Source organism: Triticum dicoccoides, chromosome 2B (genome assembly GCF_002162155.2).
Source record: "Triticum dicoccoides isolate Atlit2015 ecotype Zavitan chromosome 2B, WEW_v2.0, whole genome shotgun sequence".
NCBI lineage: Eukaryota > Viridiplantae > Streptophyta > Magnoliopsida > Poales > Poaceae > Triticum > Triticum dicoccoides.
Genome location: NC_041383.1, coordinates 232984312 through 233005118, shown reverse-complemented (window position 1 = coordinate 233005118; position 20807 = coordinate 232984312).

Here is a 20807-nt window from a genome sequence, read left to right as displayed (position 1 = left end):
CAAATAGTTAAGGAATATTTTCAACCCATTGAACATTTTAGTTTTGACTTTTATAAACTTTAATTGTTTTAACTTTAATTCGAATTCTGAATTTGAATCCATTTCGAACTAACACGAGATTCTCAATAGTAACCGAGGTGACGTGGCATCGTTAATGCGGGATTACTGTAGCCTAATTATCCAGGCGTCACAAATCTCCTCCACTACAAGAAATCTCGTCCCGAGATTTAAGAGGTGGAGTAAGGGGGAAAGTCCTGGTTACAAAATTCTAACGGATCTTCTCGGCCTTGGTTGATCTTCCCGAAGTAGTCGATCCTTTTCATTGGTGTCTTTAGTTCTCTGCTCTAGGGCATCGTGACAAAGTTGTCATTCTTCCTTCGGGAACTCCATCGTACTTACGAGAGAATAAGGGGTGGGTATTCCGGGAGAACGGACCTCTGCAAGGTGATTATCTGGTCGATAACATCAGGGAAGTTGGCGGAAAGTAACTCTCAAATTGAAACTAAAGAAAATATCAAGAGCAAAGTAAGGAGGTATCAAGGGAAGTTTCGGACGGGCAGGCAATCGTTCGATGTCTGAAACAACGCGTGAAAGGGGTCCAGAGTAACGAGTTTAAGTATAGCGTCCGATACCAGAATAGATCACTAGGAACGTGGCACGTGAATTACATACGAAGTCAAGCACGAGGAATAGCTTTGGCAACAGGGGTGTACAGGAGAGTCAAGTTTCTATCCTGTGGAACTTTGGGTTATGGGCCCACCATGTGGGTCAGAAGTGTATAAGGGGCGCTGACATCTTGCACGGTCATGATAGCAAGGCATGACAGAGGATAGCCTGTCAGTTATGTTGGCAACAATGCCGGTACCAAGGGCTAGGGAAGAGGAGAACTATTTTCCTGCTCGTTGAACGAGGCAGACCAATAGGAAAAGTTCTCGTCCATCGGTGGTTACCAGAATGTCATCAACAATAGTAATAGGGTCTTAATGACAAAATGATACGACGAGGTGCTTACCTAAGTAGGGAATTATTACTGCTTAGTTAAGTAGATTTCAGGAAAGGTTAACCAAAACAATGGAAAGGAAATTGTGATTATCAGATTAATCAAAACAATGGAAAGGGAAAATGTGTTTAAACACATAATTCAGGGGTATATCCTTTCCAAGGTCAAACAGAGCAGGATATCCATGACACGATAAAATGTAGAAAACCCTTTAGGAAAGGGGAGAGAAATTTCATGCATTACCCATACAACGGTGTTTGGAGAATTGATAAGGAAAACTTAGCATTGTGCTTTAAATATTTTTATTGAGAATCGGAGTACCACAGACATGCTTCGAGATAGCATCGACATGGTCTTAAGGCAAAGGTCAGACTTTGGATACACAAAGGATCCATCAGGAATAACTTATAGAATAAGTCTTACCATCTCCTCATGGAAGGATGGCTAACCTTGCTAAAAAGGAAACTATAACAATAGGTCCTCCGACCAGATGTGCTAGGCATGACATCACCTTACTGGGACATAAAAAGACCAATGTTAAAACTCTTAGAAATATGTTCCACCATCATATCTGACCGAGATTTAGATCTGATTGGTGCCAGGATACCTCAGACTCAGGTTGCCTGAGATGAAAAAGGTGCAACACAATTTGACGCGACGACGTTGCAAGATACTCGGGGAATGAACTATGGAAGAAAGTTCCGAATCATGAGTTCATCATTAAACCAAGGAGAGGATGAGCGGGTGGCTGATGAACTCAACGACAATCCATCGGGAGTCCCAAAAGACGTATTTCCACAACTATGTGAACAAGGTGATAACATCTGTCAGATCAAAAGATATAATGGTGTATGCTCAAGGAAAACACACACATTTAAGCATTGGTTGAAAGGTGCACCCGAAATATGGGCTGGGATGCACGACCAATGTCAGAATGGTGATTCAGCAACTAGCACACTAAGTTGGAATTATTGCCCATTAACTCCGAAGCAATAAGGTTGCTAAGAATACTGAAGTCTCACGACCGAGTTCATTTATTGGTATTCCGGTTAGAAGCAACACGGGGACCAAAAAGAAGGGTGATGGCAAGAGGCATCACAATACCCAAAATTCTTAAGAGGTGGAGTAATCCTTGCAACATCCTTGACATAAGGGACAGTAATACTTCAAGGTAGAACATAACACAAACTAAATAGCAAGTTGTATCCTTAACAATATCAAGTTTGTGATGAAAGGAAGGTAAAGATGTTGTCGATGGTAACTCAAATTACCAAGGGACGAGGGTGGCACTTACCATCATGAATTCAATTGATGCCTGGGAAGTATTCTAAATGTTGATGATGATCATGGCAAATTTGTCGAGAGGTTTCAAGAAGATGTAACCGATCGGCAATGACATCAAGTCAAAGGAATGCCGAAGCGAAAGGTTATTGGAACCACGGGTACGTCATAAACTTGGAATCAAGATTGTTGTTCAAGGCAAAATGATATGACGAGGAAAGTCGATGTAAGCTTAGCTCATCGTCGAAAATTGTGCTCCGGGAAGGATCAGATAGCACAGTTAAAATTTAGCACAATAATGATATAGCCGATCAGGCTAGGAATTACTTGAAGGATTATTAAACTCGTAAGCAACAAAAATTACTTAGAGTTATTGAATCAGAGTGCGAATTCGGTTCACTTATCGGTGTTCTCGGTTGACAAACAACCCAGAACCCATGAAGTGACAATGACAGGGAAAGGTAGTACTTCATCAAAAAGTTCATAAGATGCAGTTCAATGGCATGATATCCTCGAGATACCAGGGGTAATGCTCGAAGGTAGATCATAATAGAGGTTGGGCAGGCGCATTGACCCGTACAAGACAAGTGCTTTAACTTGTCCGAGAAATGGATCAAAGAAGAACAATCATGGTCGGAACCATGGTTGCAAAGGATCAATTCATAGATACCAGATGATATTTATCAAGGAAATAGTTATTATTACAAGAAGCTTTCATGATAGGATCTACATCGTGTCCATGGGCATGAACACAAAGTTCAAGGTCGACTCCCACTTCTCTAATGCATAACCTTTCACTCACTTCTTGCCTTCGACGAATTTGTAGAGTTGAAATTTTATCTGACTGATGTCTACTACACAACCTTCTTCTTGTAGACGTTGTTGGGCCTGCAAGTGCACAGGTTTGTAGGATATTAGCAAATTTCCCTAAAGTGGATGACCTAAGGTTTATCAATCTGTAGGAGGCGTAGGATGAAGATGGTCTCTCTCAAGCAACCCTGCAACCAAATAACAAAGAGTCTCTTGTGTCCCCAACACACCCAATACAATGGTAAATTGTATAGGTGCACTAGTTTGGTGAAGGGATGGTGATACAAGTACAATATGGATAGTAGATAAGGGTATTTGTAATCTGAAATTATAAAAACAACAAGGTAACTAGTGATAAAAGTGAGCGTAAATGGTATTGCAATGGTAGGAAACAAGGCATAGGGTTCATACTTTCACTAGTGCAAGTTCTCTCAACAATAATAGCATAATTAGATCATATAACTATCCCTCAACATGCAACAAAGAGTCACTCCAAATCCACTAATAGCAGAGAACAAACGAAGAGATTATTGTAAGGGTACGAAACCACCTCAAAGTTATTCTTTCAGATCAATCTATTCAAGAGTTCGTACTAGAATAACACCTTAAGACACAAATCAACCAAAACCCTAATGCCACCTAGATACTCCATTGTCACCTCAAGTATCCGTGGGCATGATTATACGATATGCATCACACAATCTCAGATTCATCCAACCAACACAAAGTACTTCAAAGAGTGCCCCAAAGTTTCTACCGAAGAGTCAAGAAAACGTGTGCCAACCCCTATGCATAGGTTCATGGGCAGAACCGCAAGTCGGTCACCAAAACATACATCAAGTGGCACGTGATATCCCATTGTCACCATAGATAAACACGGCAAGACATACATCAAGTGTTCTCAAATATTAAAGACTCAATCTGATAAGATAACTTCAAGAGGAAAACTCAATTCATCACAAGAGAGTAGAGGGGGGAGAAATATCATAAGATCCAACTATAATAGCAAAGCTCGCGATACATCAAGATCGTGCCATAGAGGGAACACGAGAGAGAGAGAGAGAGATCAAACACATAGCTACTGGTACATACCCTCAGCCCCGAGGGTGAACTACTCCCTCCTCGTCATGGATAGCGCCAGGATGATGAAGATGGCCACCGGTGATGGGTTCCCCCTCCGGCAGGGTGCCGGAACGGGCTCCCGAAAGGTTTTTGGTGGCTATAGAGGCTTGCGGTGGCAGAACTCCCTGTGTATCTTCTGTTTTGATGTTTTTAGGGTACATAGGCTTATATAGGCGAAAGAAGTCGGTTGGGGGAGCCTCAAGGGGCCCACAAGAGGGTAGGGCGCGCCCAGGGGGGTGGGTGCGCCCCCTGTCTCATGGCTCCCTCGATACTCCCCTGGCTTGCACTCCAAGTCTCCTGGATCATAATCTTCCAAAAAATCACGCTACCGAAGGTTTCATTCCGTTTGGACTCCGTTTGATATTCCTTTTCTTCGAAATACTGAAACATGCAATAAAACAGCAATCTGGGCTGGGCCTCTAGTTAATAGGTTAGTCCCAAAAATGATATAAATGTGTAAAACAAAGCCCATAAACATCCAAAAAGGGGTAATATAATTGCATGGAACAATCAAAAATTATAGATACGTTGGAGACGTATCAAGCATCCCCAAGCTTAATTCCTGCTCGTCCTCGAGTAGGTAAATGATAAAAACATAATTTTTGATGTGGAATGCTACCTAGCATAATTCTCAATGTAATTTTCTTTATTGGGGCATGAATGTTCAGATCCAAATGATTCAAAATAAAAGTTCATATGGACATAAAAAAGGTGATACTTCAAGCATACTAATCAAAGTAATCATGTCTTCTCAAAATAACATGGCCAAAGAAAGTGACGCGGAGCATCCTGCAACTACCCGCACTGACACTCCATCACCACCGCAAACACCAAGAGGACAAATGACAAGAGCACGCGCACGCGCCATCGAGAACGAGGTGAACTATTTCCTCTTCGAACATAATTGAATTCACATGAGAATCGGGGCCTACCTCAAATAGAAACGTTGTGCCTTGTTAGGTACCAAGGAGATGACCGGGAGGACGCGAGGACGGAGATTCAAGCAACCATGGAGAAGGAAGAGCAGTGAGGCAATGAGAAGAACGGAGCAACGGAGGGCACGAACCACTCCGGGTGCCCGGCCACCAAAGGACCCGGGTGCCCGGCCACCTCCAACCACCAAGGCCGCGGCCTCCCTGGCTGGCCCGGGTGCCCGGTCCTCTCCCGACGGGTGCTCGGCCCCCCTGGCCCAGCCTCCAGCCGCACCCCCGGGTGCCCGGGCCTTGGACCCCCCGGGTGCCCGGCCCATCCCAGCCGGCCTCTTGGCGCAGCCCCGGGTGCCCGGCCTTGGGACCCCCGGGTGCCCGGCCACCTCCCACCCGGCCCCTGTCCAGGCCGGGTGCCTGGCCCCTCTCGCCCCGGGTGCCCGACCGAACTGGGTGACCCCCTCTGACCGGTCCGGGTGCCCGGTCCCTTGGCCCCGGGTGCCCGGACACCTCCAGAACTGCCCATGTGCTTTTGGCCTTTTGGCCCATGTACCCCCCTCTCTCACACATTTCGTCCCTATGCTTTATATATCCATCCCCTGGCTCATTTGGAAGGTTAGCAAAGATTAGACTAAACATTGTGAGCCTTTGATCCTTGTATCCCCTCCTCTTAGGAGCTCAAGCCCCCACCTAGGGAAGAATCCATTGGATTGTCAAGGCCTCCTCTTGGAGAAGATCATCAAGACCTCACCTAGTGGGAAGAATTTACCTAGTGCTGCTCTCCTTGTATTGACCTTGTAATCTTGTGGATCTCATGTGTGCTACTCTAGTGGATGTGATATTTGGGTTTGTTTGAGCGTTTTGTTCTTGGTGTTCTTGAGTGTTTTCCTCCTTTTCCCCCTCCAAGTGTGAAAAGATCCTTCCTAGGGTTTGACCCTACAACATCTTGGTATCATGAGCAAGGTTTATTCACATCTTGGAGTCCCACCCCCCATTTGCTAGCTTGATTTTGTTGTTTTTCGTCCAAATCCAAAAATCCCCACAAAAATAGCCCCAAATTTTTTTTCTTGCAATTTGTTGGATCTTGTGAGATTTGGTTGTTTTGGTCCATGGATTTGATGTTTGGCAAGTGGATATAGCCCCTCCCCAACAATCCCCACCCTTCCCACAACGAAATCCACCGAATTTGGCCGTTCCCCAAAGATTTCTGCCCAAATCGGCCACCACCGGGTGCCCGCACCTCGAACCCCCGGGCACCCGCACCCCCGGACCATTTCCCCCTAACCACCCCGGGCACCCGCACCACCCACCCCCGGGTGCCCGCACCCCCCCCCAAATCAGCCCACTACCAACACCATTTTGGCCATAATTTCCACCTCCCAATCCCGTTTTTCGTGTTCTTTAGCTCGTTTAGAAGCTCTTGACATCCCCCATCCACTCATCCCACTACCACCTCCATTAGCCCCCATCCAAAAAATCATCACAAAAACACCCACCTTCCGCATTTGACCGATTTTGTGTTGCCATTTGCGTTTACTAAGGTGTTTCGGCTACTTAGGAGCGTGTGACATCTTCGTCACCATCATCGACTCAGAGTCATCTTCATCGCTAACCGTAAGAAAGGGCGGTAACCTCGACGACACTTACTCCTTACCTTGCTTTTGCATTGATAGCCCGAGCCACTTTGCGTCGCTTACCCATTGAGACTAGCAAGTTGAGAATTGCCAGGCCACGCTCTTTGTGCACCGTAGTGATTGTTTTATCATCTTAGTGCCATAAGTCTCTACCGTGCATATCATACATACTTGCCTCATATCATAATCGGCTCGAGCATCAAGCATAGAGAAAACAAAAAAAAGAGAGAGAAGAAAAGCTTTTAAGCAAAAGAGGAGAAACAAAGAGCTTGTAAGCAATACATTTGAGCCTTTTGCATACCTATATCATCTTGGTCATCGCATATATACCATAGTTGGGATTGAAGATGGCACGATTCTCTCATAGGTAGGTGCACAAGCGTATCTTGCCCATTTGAGCAATCGAGCTAGTGTCTCTCGAGCATTCGCATAACAAGAGCATTTTCCGTGGTTGCACATTTTGAGCTCACTCCTTGGTTGTGCGGATCCCATCTATCTTCCGTGCATGTGTACCTAGTGATACCTTTGGGTTTGATCTATTTGCTTTACTTGCATTTTTGTGAACCTTCTCAACCTTATCGATATCTTGACTAACATTTGCTTGAAATTTTTGCCACCATCCTAACCGAGCTACTCCATAAGCCTCTTACTTGTAGGTGTGAGAAACAAACCCGGTTCCAATTCTCCTATTGTGGCATTACATTGAGTGACACTTGTTACATCCTCAATCCTCGGAGAAGGTAACTTTGGTATTATTCTCTCACTTTCCTACTCACCCCACTTGGTTATGATGGATAGGCCACACTCGTCGGCGAACCCACTTTTTGAGGAGCAAGGTGATGATTCCGGCTTTGTCTCCAAGAACCACTTCATCGCGCAATGAGTGCTACATCAAGAGAAGCTCCCCAAGCTCAAGTCCATGACTTCCACGAGCTACTACGACCTCGACACCGACCACGAGCTTCCTTTCTATGGGACTCAAGACCCCGAGGAGTATCTCGAGTGGGAGTGCAAGATGGACGACTACCTCAAGCTACATCAAGTCCATTTCAAAGACCAAGTGAAGCGCGCCTCAAGTACCTTCCATGATTACGCATCGACATGGTGGCTTCATACACCTTCGATGACCGTCATCACGAGTTGGCCCAATATGAAGAAAGCTATGCGGCGAGCGTTTTTGCCTTCCACCTACACCGAACATCTTCAACGCCAATTGGAGAACACCATCCAAGGATCCAACTCCCTCGACGAGTACTTCCTCGAGATGAAGAAAGCCTTGCGACGAGCCGGTGTGGACGACCCCATTTGGATGAAGTTCTACTTCATGATGGGATTGAACAACGACATCTCCAAGATTATCTTCCTCAAGAACTACAAGTCCCTCGACGACAACTACATTGGTGCTCTCAAGGCGGAACAAGAACTTATGAAGGCCAAGACTTCTCCACCCCAAGCACACTTATCGAAGACCAACCTCAAGTACGGCGAGCGTGAGGCTAGTACCACCATGTTGTCCAAGGCCGACAAGCTCCGAGACTATGCTCCCAAGTTCGACTCCACCGCCATCCCTCTTTGTGGCATTGATGACACCGAGTCTACTTTGACTCTTTTTCAAGACGGTGCAGCGACGAGTACAACTATGGAGACCCTCAAGGAGCAAGCTTTGAAGGCGAGCGACACGGTGGCAAGCAAGGATGATGCTTCCATCTTTGGAGGCAAGAGTGATGATGTGCCATCTTCAGCCTTCATCCACAGTGACGACGGTGAGAAGGTTGAGCATGGGACTATCCCTTCAACCAAGGCGGCGATAGGCGTTGAGCATGGAGACATTTGCACCAACATCTCTCCGACACTCACATATGAAGAGATGTCCCAAATCCCATGTGAGGAGAGCCACTACCACATGAGTGACATGAGTGACTCCACCATATGTGACTTTGAGCACATTTCCTATGAGAGGATGAGTGTGACCACCACTAGCCCCACACTTGAGAGCATGCCACACATCCTATGTGAGGTTGAGAGCCATTTGAGTGACTCCACTACCCATATGAGTGAGTGCATCCTTAAGGGAGTGAGTGAGCCACAACACTTAGTGAGTGAGGTAGTTGACACGGCCTGTCACGCCACTATGATTTCTAACAACTTAACCTCTACTCCGAGTGTGTTTTCTTTGGTGCTAGGTCTCCTACATGATGACATGCCTATACTCGACAAGTCCATACCCATAATGGAGATGACGATCACTACAAAAAAAATACACTTCCGTGATGATACGTGTTTGTCACAGTAGGTCGCGTTTTTTGTCATGCATGTACATCCATGACAAATTTATGACAGAATCAAGATAGTCATACATGTGCTGTCGTAGAAGTGTTCGATGACATTACCAAAATTATCATCACGGAAGTGTCCACTTCCATGACGATAAATCGCGCGTCACAGAACTGCTTTCGTCAAGGGTGACCGACACGTGGCATCCACCGTAACGGAACACCGTTAAGCTATTGGGTCGGGTTTTGGATCAGATAACCCGTTAACAGCCCCGACCAATGGGGATTTTCCACGTGTAAAATCATCATTGGCTGGAGGAAACACGTGTCGGCTCACCGTTGGGACAGATGTCATCCACTCATTGGACAGAAGGCGCCTATGATACGTCGACACGTGGCATGGCCCAACAGAGGCCCATTCCTATGAAAAGGCCGGCCCATTTGACTTGGTCAAAAGGTGGTGGGCCGGCCCATGGAAAGCCTGTTAACAGCCTGTTCGCATATAGCCCATTTACAGCCCGCTAACCCAAGGCCCGTTACGCCCTATCCGAATTAGGCCCAGTAGCATCATCTGGGCCATCCAATATGATTCCAGCCCGATTTCACTTCTGGCCCATGTATGGCGCATGACGTCTTTCGGCCCATATGAGGCCCTATGTAACTCTTGGCCTATTAACGACCCGTGGTGAAACTGGCCCGCAATGAACAGTGTATCACTTTACACCCACTAACGGCCCGTGGTGAAACTGGCCCGTAATGAACAGTATATCACTTTATACCCATTAAGGGCCCGTTATTCAGTTGGGACGTTTCCAGCAAATGTTATCTTTCAGCCTTCTCAGAGCCCATTTATTCTTGGGCTCATTTCCAGCATTCGTTTACTTACGGCCCGTTACTGTGGGCCAAATTCAGCCCGTGGTTACATCGGCCCGTTTGTGGTCCGTTAATACGTTGGGCCGTTTTCATAGCGTCATCAAATACGACCTATTAACGATGGCCCGTTATGGTCATACGGCCCATATAAGGCCCATTGATGATACGGCCCGTAGAAGGCCCATTGTTTCTACGGCCCGTAGAAGGCCCATTGTTTCTACGGCCCGTAGAAGGCCCATTGTTTCTATGGCCCGTAGAAGGCCCATTGTTTCTATGGCCCATAGAAGGCCTACTGTTTCTACGGCCCGTAGAAGGCCCACTGTTTCTATGGCCCGTAGGAGGCCCAGTGTCACTACAGTAAATATTAGCCCATGGTTATTGTGGCCTAGTTTTAAAAAGAACTGCACTGACTACAAGCAAACAAATAAACAAGACAACAAGGAAATAAATAAGCAAGCAACTTATGCTAGGCTATCACGGCTGTTACACATATTACATCCACCGGGCACCAAAGTTCACCACCAGTGCAAATATAGGGAACAAAGCAGCATATCATATACACTGGTTGTCAAAGTTGGCGACCAACGCAAATAAATGCCGCAGCAGAACAAATCCAGAACTGAAACCACTTCAGAAGATCTCAAGAAACAATATCCTGGGTACCCATAATGCTGGCAAGATGCTTAGCAAGCTTATTAACTTTCTCTTGTTTGGTGCTTAAATCCTCCAGCGCTTGCTGTTGCACCAGAAAATATGCACCTGAATTCTACAGGGACTTCCTCAGTCCTCAGCTTCCTGTCGTAGCACATCTGATCAATGTCTTTCAACTTGAAGTTGAGACTCAAGAAGACGAACTGATTCAGGCAGCGAGTTTGAAGAGCTTGTGCCAGCAGTAGTGGCCAGTAACTCGAACACTACATCAAGACAGGACTTTTGGGTTCCCTCACTGTCGTCAAGATAGTTTTTATCAGCTTTCTTGGAGACCAACAGGGATGTCTCACTATCTTGAACCTTATCTGCATTACTTCCTTTACCATTGGATAACGCGGTACTGTTCTCCAATATTTTGTCCGCATTCTAAAAGAGAAACAAGCAGACACATCACATGTTTACCATGTTGTATATGAAACTCATTTTGGTAAATGAGTTCAGTAGTAAAGTGGACAGGATAACATCATGAAACAAACATATATCTATGTGCCATGGTCACTTTATGGTCTATATCATTCTAGTTTTTGTTGCCAAATCAAGATAGAGACACAGTTCAAATAATATTTGTTGAAGACAAAGCAGAATAGACAGAATATAAGTGTGGGTAACTATAGAGCAATAACAACACTTGTAATGTGCATGACATGAGAACATAACTGTTTATTCAATTGAAACTGAAATCAACATAGAGCAGGTTACAACAGCAAACCAGTTAAAGAAACAGGTTTAAAACATACCTGTTGCGCCATTGGAGTTTCAATTCCATCCTTCAAATTTGAAAATAGTTGGTATGAGTAAATACAGTAATGCAAGAGCAAAGGAGTATGAACCATAGCTACAGAACCTGACCTGAGAACAAATCTTCTTCTCCTTTATGCGTTGAGTTGGGATTCGGAGTGGTGGTCCTCGTGCTTTGGGCACTGCAGTTCCCTTACTAACCGCTCGTGTTTGGGTGCTCTGGGGTGGAGACGGTGCTGTGTCAACTGGAACTGGGTTACTATCTGCCGGGGTTGGGGTTAGAAGGGGTGTAGCTGGTTCTCTGTCCAACTGGGCAGGGGTACAATCTGTGAGAGTCTGGGTTATGTGTGGTGGATCTGGTCCTTGGGCAAGTACAACCGTGGTTCTATCTGCATCAACTAGTAGCACTATCTTTTTTGAAGACCGTGTTGTTACTCCCTTAGATACTGCCATCACGCTCTCCAATTCAAATGGCTGATAAACAAGAAAAGTAATTGAAAGTATAGACATTGTATGATAAACAGGTGCAATGGATAGTGGGGAATAAAAGAGGGCATGAAATAATTCATATTTATGTTGTCTAACCAAACAGGATAGCATGACACAATTTCACATATATGATGATGGCTAACTAAACAGGATAGCATGACACAATTTCACATTATGATGGCTAACTAAAAAAGATGGAAAGACATAGTTCAAAATATGAGACTATGTAAATAGTATGACATGACATAACTATATAACGTGTTTATTAAATAGGTTGGCATGCCATAATTCACATACATTCATGGATAGAATGCCATAATTCTAAATATGATGACTGTAAACACTAAACATGATGAGATGATATAACTATATGATGTCTTTATTAAATGGGTTGCCATGCCATAATTCAGATAGATGATGTGTATGTACTATGTAAACATGATGGCATGATATAATTCAAATATATGATTTATATAGTAAGCAAGTAAGCAGATGGCAATCTATATATGATGTAAAAACTAAGCAATGCAAGACAACATGCACGACATGGGTAATATAACCCTGCCAAGTTTGAGCATAGACCTTAGGGGGGAAATAGGACTGGTCATCAGTCTCTGAATCCTCCTCTGAGGAGCTCTCTGTAGCCAGCAAGATGTCTGCTTCAGCAGGTAGCATTGTCTGCTCTGAATACCTTGTTTTCACTCTAGATACTTCCATCACCGCTTCAAATGGCTGATGCACAGGAAGAGTAGTTGAATATACAAATGTTGTCGACAAATGGAACACGTAATACAAAAAAATGATAGCATGATATAATTCACATACATGATGATTGGCTAAACAGCATGGCATTGCATAATTCACATATATAATGCCTTTGCAACAAGATAGCATTGTATAATTCACATATATAATGTCTTGCAACAAGATGGCAATGCATAATTCACATATATGGTAATTAGACACTGAACAGGTGGCATTCACACAAAGCATGTCTAAACTAATCAAATGGCATAGCAATGCGAGACACCATACGCACGATATGAGCAACATAACCCTGCCAAGTTAGAGCATACACCTCGGGGGGGGGGGGATAGGATTGGTCATCTGTCTCTGAATCCTCCCCTGAGGAGTTATCCGTAACTAGTGAGATATGCGCTTCGTCAGATAGCATAGTCTGCTCAGAAGACCTTGTTTTCACTCCAGAATTTGCCATCACCGTGTCAAATGGCTGATGCACATGAATAGCAGTTGAATGTACTAACATTGTTGACGAATGTAATATGTAACGAAAAAAAGGATGGCCTGATATAATTTACATATAAGATGACTGGCTAAGCAGGATGGCATTGCAAAATTCACATATATGATGCCTGGCTAAACAAGGTGGCGTTGCATAATTCACATAAACGATGAATAAACTAAACAGATGGCATTCACACAAAGGATGTCTAAACTAAGCAGATGACATATTTGATGTATAAAGTAAGCAATGCAAGACACCATATGCATGATATAACCAACATCAGCATGCCAAGTTAGAGCGAAGACCTCAGGGGGTAAATAGGAGTTATCTTCTCCTTCTGAATCCCCCTCAGAACAAATATCTTCCTCTCGATTACAATCCGAAATGCGTGGAGGGGGGCTGCCTTTGCGCCTACCATGGAGCGACGTCTGCATGAAATTATATTGCCACGCAAGGCTCATCTCTTTTGCTCTACATGTTCAGTTCCATTGTTTACAATAACTGTCATGCATAGGAATAAAATATAGTGAGATTATGTAAGGAGTGCATGCAGAAATCTAGAGTGATGGTAGCAACCTGTGGACAGACCCAAAACCAATAATAGCAGGCAGATAATGGCTTCAGTTAATAAATACAGATAATGGCTTCTTTACTGTTTGTTTCCCACCCAACATGAAACTCATAGTAGACACCGGAGATTAACCAGATAGTAGATAGATACTATTGATAGCAGCCCCGATATGTACCCCACAACCATTTAAAAACTCAAGTTTGACCATTAGTTTGGAGCTAACTCAGAGTCTAATCGGTGAACAGGACGATAAAGTAGCATGTAATATTAAGCGATGCATAACGTAAGCAGACACGAAAGAGTGCGACCTCTCTTGCGGACTCGTGTAGTCCTCGAGGTCATCTGCTCGGTTGATGATGGTAATGCAGTTTTCATGGCTGCCAGCGGCGGGGAAGAAGATCTGAGGCGGCGGAAGACAGTCTGGAGGCCGGATCCCTGCTGTACTGGACCCTTCTGTTGTTGGAGCAGCTGAGCTGGGGTGGACGACGGCGCAGCAGGACCGGGACAAACCATGCAAGGTTTTCTTTGACAACTATCTGTAAGAGAAGTAATTCTGTAAGGGCTTGTTTGAATTGGAGGATTCCAACAATGCATGGATAGGAAATAGACAGGAATAGGATAGGAATGCATGTGCAAAACAGAGAATTTAAAAATACATGATTTCTGCCAATCTGGGTGTTTAATTCACAACAATTGGAAGATCACAGGATGCAAAGAAGCATGGTGAGATTAAGTCAAACCACAAGAAAATGTACGATTATAATGCTATTATGCTACTATCTCTTAGTCTTCTGCTTCATGAATAGGAATTTGAAAAGGAGGACAAGTGAAAATTAAAATTCCTATGTTTTTTCTTTCAAGGAGACACTAAAGGAACAAATCCGTGTGCTCAGTGGACAATATATATAACATGTAGAGTAAAAAAGAGATGCAACAAGTGTACAACCTCTTTGGCGAAGCCATGTCGATCTCAGCATGATTGGGTTGGCCGGTGAGGATGCTCCGGCTGACTTTGCTGTCGGAGGAGGGGAAGAAGATCTTAGGCGTCTGGAGATGGAGCCCGAGGTACTGCTCCACTGTGATGGAGGGTTTCGTCGTTGGAGCAGCTTCGGTGAGTTGTACGATGCCGAGGCTGAAGCAGGACAAGAGAGACAACGAACAACGTTAACCTGAGTGGAATTCTAATAGCATCTCCAATACATGACGTAAAATACATAACCACAAAGTGCTAGATGTAAAATACATCAGCCGCTCGTCTCTGAACTTAACTGTCGAAACTGAACTTAACTGTCGAAACTGAACTTAACTGCCAAAACTGAACCTAACTGTCCAAACTGAATTTTGCTGTCGAAACTGAATTTTTCTGTCGCAACTGAATGCACTAGCAAGGTGAGGCTACACGTCGGTTGACTGACTTTTTCATCTCTAGTCAGTTGATTTTGCAGCCGTTGGATACAAAATCAAGGGCCTGCGGTTCATCTTCAACCTCCACCCCCCTGAGCCGCCAGCCACCACCGGCCAAACAGCAGCCCCTCGCCGCCCGCGACCGGCGGTGCGCCGCCCCGCCCGCCCCGAAAACACTCCCCACCGCCGGTCCGCTGCCGCCCTGGCCATCCCTCTAGGCCCCTCATGCCGATCTTTTTCTCCGATGATCCCCACGCCACTGCCCCGCCACCGCCCCGCCACCTCCGGCGACCACCGCCCCCATCCTGAACCCTAAGATAGATAGTGGGGTACCTCTCAGGCGATCCCCCCTCCCCACTGCGGATGCTTCTTCCTTCACCCCGGCGAGCCCACCCCTTGGAAATTGACTGACCCAAAAGTTGATTCAGTCGACTGAAGTGTAGCCAAATTGGAGCAGCATCGCAAGCAAGAGCAAGAGCGAGAGCAGCAACGCGAGCAAGAGCAATAGCAAGAGCAGACTAGGCAGGGGACCAAGAGCAAGAGCAGAGCAACAGCGTGAGCGAGAGCTAAAGCAGCAACAGCTCCTACTGATGTGGACGTCGCCGCCGAGGGAGCGACGCCGTGGAGGAAGTGGCCGGCGACGCCGCCATGGATGGAGCCACGCCGTGTCGGCTCGGGACCGAGCGCCGGCAGCACCGTGAGATCGAATCAAGAAGAAAATGCGGCGATTAGTGTACAACCTCTTTGGTGGCGCCGATTAGGCCGCAACTTCATCCGAGGAAACGGTGATGATGATGCTCTTCTGGTGGTGCAGGTGAAGACGACAATGTGGGAATGGAGGTGGAGCGAAAGACGAGGGGAACATCGGGGCAACTCCTTGGAGGTGGAGGACGGGGTGGCTGAACCGGCGGGACGATGAGATCGACCACGGATCCTCATCCGGTACGGTGGATGAGGGACGTCGAGGTGTTGCTGTGGACGACGTCGTCGGGGAAGAAGCTCCAACTGGGTGGCGGACGGAGCAGGGTGTGGGGTTTCGTCGCGGGTTTTCGCGGCCTCGGTGTACGAATGGGTGGGCGGATGGGATGGCAATGGGGAACCATGGCTTAGAGACGCGCTTGTCCGAAATATGGGGTAAGTTACGAAAGTACCCCCCACCGATTTGAGGCGGTTCTTTCGGTTCAAGGGTACCACGGGCATTTCGCGTGTCGGGATTTCACAGGAGGTGGGAGTTTTTGCGCGCGTTGTAATTTCGGAATAGCAAGGCGCTGGTTGAGATGGAGGGAGTTGTCGGAGCACAACGAGACAAAGATATATCTTAAATATTTCTGGCTAACAAGGCGCGGGTTGAAATTTCCGGACAAGCCTAAGGTGTACTGTACCAAATCAATGCGCACTACAAATGTCATTCAAAACTTTGAATTCATGTTATGTTCAATTAAAATATTTCGCTACGTGTATAGTGCATGCAACCTACTACTCAAATGAACGTTTTAGTGCATTCCAAACGTATATACTACCGCTTCAATATGAACTAAATTTGAATAAGATCTACAGTAATGATTGTTGTGAAGTCAAAGCATTTGAATTCGTTTCTCTGTTTTAATAAGATCTACAATCATCATTATTGTCAAGTTAAACCATCGTTTGTGTATTATCTTCATAGCACACCACATGATCAGTATCGAGTTACATATGAACTATGTGTACTATATAAACTCGAACTAGATTTTTTGAATCCACTTTATTTTGATTTCAAATCACATTACATTTCTAGCTCTAGCTAGATCTTCATAATCTAAACCATGTCTCATATGTATAATGTGTTTATCACATTATGTATGGTGCCCCGCCCCCTACGCTTACAAGTATTTAGATGTGAGTTGCAAACACCACACATTACCACAAATTCAAATAAAATGTGAGAATGTTCGATATATAGTATTGTTTACGCCGCACATTATCACAAATTCAAATAAAGTGTGAGATTGTTTGATGTATAGTATGGTTTAGATTGTTCGGCATTTAGCTGTGATTTGCAAACGACATGCATTATCACATTATGGTATAACATATGCACAACACGTGTATCACCGCTATATTCATGCATGCAATGTTTAAAACACTATGATCTCCTATTCAAATATATGAATCCGCTTTCATATTAAATTATGCTCTTTGTTAGTCTCTTACACTCACACAATCCTCTAACCTTTGTAGCTACCACTAACTTTCTCTCGTGCATGCACACGCCCTCCTCGCCCTCCCCCTCCCTCGGCATTCTATCCACCGGGCACATTCATTTTTTCCTTTAGGTCGTTCTCTCAGAGTCTCCACAACTCCTTTCCGATACACACCGATCGATAAACCTCTCCAGCGATGCCTGCCTACAACATACACACACAGCTTCTATCTCCTCCTTTATGTGTCCTTGCCTCGTGTCTCTCATATGGTCAGACACACATGTAAACTCTTACCCCTCTTTTAATCGATCTCACAACTGCACACTCCTCCCCCTATCTAGCTAGTAGTTGGGCCTCTCGCACCACCTCCTAGCTCCATTCTCTCTGTCTATCCCTCTCGCTGGGCCTTATTTGCCTCTAACAAATGGACGTACACCGACCGATCTCTCTCTATACATATAGCCAGCTAGGTCCTTATAACTCGTTTTTACCCACACATCGATCGATCTACCTCATTAGTTGTGTCTCTCCCTTCCTCTGACAAACAACAATTGATCTACCGATCTAGTTAGGTTTGCTTACCAAACACATGGTTCCCCTTCATCATCCATGGATGCGTCCCGACAGATCTATCACGCACAGGCACACACAGAAACACATCCCCACTCTTATTGATAACATTGCAGTTCCACCCTCAGTTTGTCTAGTAGGCCTCTCCCAACATCTCCGAGAAGCAACTCCATCACCCATCCAGCACTCTACCCCTCTCCCTCCCTCTCCCTTCCTCTCTCTCTATCTCCTCTCTCTCTCTCTGTCCAATCATATTTCCCGTCCTTCAGTTATGTATGGATGTTGATCGATCTCCCTCATGACATAGCTGGGTCTCTCCTTCTCAACACATATACGAGTCGTTCTACCTCTATAGTTAGGCCTCTGCCTACCCCTCCCCCTCCCCCCCACACACCGATACATCAAGCGCTCTAGTCATGTCTCCCTGCCACACACAAACTTGACATGTGCCCTCTAATGTTCCGGTAGGCCAGTCGCCCTATATCTTTGACTTGCACACACACACACAATTTCGATGGCTCTCCTCATCGATCTCGCACCCACCCGTACTTGATCCTCTCTTCAGCTCTATCGATAGCTATGACCCCTCCCTCTCTTCTCGTGGATTTCCCGACCCTCTATGTATGATATGGACAGGCCTCCATTTCACACACATTGCATGCAAAAATTTGTTTGAGATGTCATCCACACATATTCCCACAAATAATTTACGAAATCAACCCCCACCCCACCCCCACCCCCACCACAAAACAAAAAACACTCACGAACACGGTTTATATCTCTCACACACACCCACGTAGGTGGGGGACGTGCACGAAGAGAAGAGGTGCATGCACGGCGCACGTACTCCCATTTCTTTCCCAACCACACCCGTGCGGGTACACGGTGGAGCTCATTTCTATACGAAAAAGTCAGCCCACGTGGTAATTTGGCACGTGTACTGGTTGTCCACTTGGTGGAGGGAGGACCGTCTACCATGGATGAACAAACAAATTGCGACTTGCCGCGTTATGTTAAATTAAAAAAAGAGGAAAACCATGTGGGGCCTACCTTAGAGGCAAGGCTCTATACACTGGAGTACTTTTGATGTGTCCCGTCAACTCGCAGAACGAGGAGAAGCTTGCTTAGTACGCCGTCTCCCCCGCCCACGGGCGCGGTGGCTCGCAGGATGAGGTGAAGCTTGCTCCTCCCTCGCCCATGCGCGCGGTGGCTCACAGGACGAGGAGAAAAATTTACTACTCCCTCCGTTTACTCCTCATCTCTACTACCTTGGTTATAGAGATTATATCATATTGTTTGGAATATATATGTCCTTAGTAGATTTCAATATGAACTACTAGTACATACTCCAAACACTGATGTATATAGACGTATTTTAGAGTGTACATTCACTCATTTTGCTCCGTATGTAGTAGCACTCTCCCTCGCCCCTCGACCCTCGCCCACGTGGTGGACGTGCAGCAATTCATTCGGTCTCATATAGCCAGAACGATATATACTGCACTACCATTATTGCTTGACTTCCCAAAGAGGCGAAGAGCCAATCGCAAGGTTAATATTTTGGAGATGTCAAGCGCAAGGTTATAGGAGAACGAGTAGTAGGTTCCGCGTCATTTATAAATATTTTTTTTTCTTCAGTGGCACGTACGCAATATCATAGGTTCATATGGAGAGAAAAGGAAACCGCTCCACTATATACATAGTCAGGACGGGCCAGCCTACACGGTTGCTTGCTGGGGTTGCTCTCTTCACACTCTCTCGCACAAAATGACTGTGGCCACATCTCTAACATCCCGGTGGATCACGTCCTCTTGGGGAAGGGGTGGATGCTTAGTGTAGATGTGGTGGCCGTCGCCAACGGCGAAAACCCACTGCCGGCACGTCCCGATCAGGGGTCCCCGCCGTTCTCTCTCACAAAGCCGGTGAGGTTGCCTTCATCCCTTGCTCACTGCCGCGACATGGGAAGTTGCCGCCTCCCGCCGCCCTCCTCAAGGTCGAGCTACGTCCCCTAGGTACAACTCCCTTTACAGCCGGCTTGCACCACTGCTCCAGCTGCCCACATCACTCCCTGTGGATATTTCTCTACTTCTTTGCCCCGCACATACCTGATACCTCTACTGGCTTCTACATATTGTATTTGTGATGAGTTTATGTCTCATCAACTAGTCCTAGTAATCTTATTCTAATCACGCTTCTTCAATTTCTTTGCCATAGGGATGCTCATCTCGATTTTGGTGAAACTGCACAAAATGATCCGATGGTCAAAAGGTTGCAAACTTCATTTATTAGGAAGCTCGAACGTTGCCAGCAAATTGAAGCCTGGTCAGGGTTCACGGTTCAAGGGCTAGGGACTGCATGGATCATTTTTTTCTTTAGCTGCCTCTGTTCCAAAATAAGTGTCAACTTTAGTAGTAGTACAACTTTGTACTAAAGTTTGCACAAAGTTGAGACACTTATTTTGGAACAGAGGGAGTACATATTTGCTATGATCTGTCAATCATTGAGATGCAATAGCATGCATGTTAGTCTCCTTTGTATTTGATGAAATGTTGCAACGGGCAACCTTGGACGCAAGATACATGTAACAGGAGCTGGAAGCTTCATAGCATTGTACAAATTTATCTTGCTGATAAATTACAGTACCCACTAGTACTATACTAGTACTTCCTTCGATCCTAAATATAAGTCTTTGTAGAGATTTCACCATTAACCACATGCGGATGTATATAGATGCATTTTAAGTGTAGATTCATTCATTTTGTTCCGTATGTAGTTCCCACTATTAGGAATTATCTATCCTCTCCTTGAGCCACGTCATCAAAATTGACGTAGCCGTTAGATGAAGTAAATCAGCCATAATAGCCGTCTGATCTAGACGTTGAGAGGCTCAGCACTAAGCCACATGCAAGCATGCAGAAATACCGTGGAACATGCATGTGAGTGGGCTTTAAATCACATCAACATGTCTGCATGCAA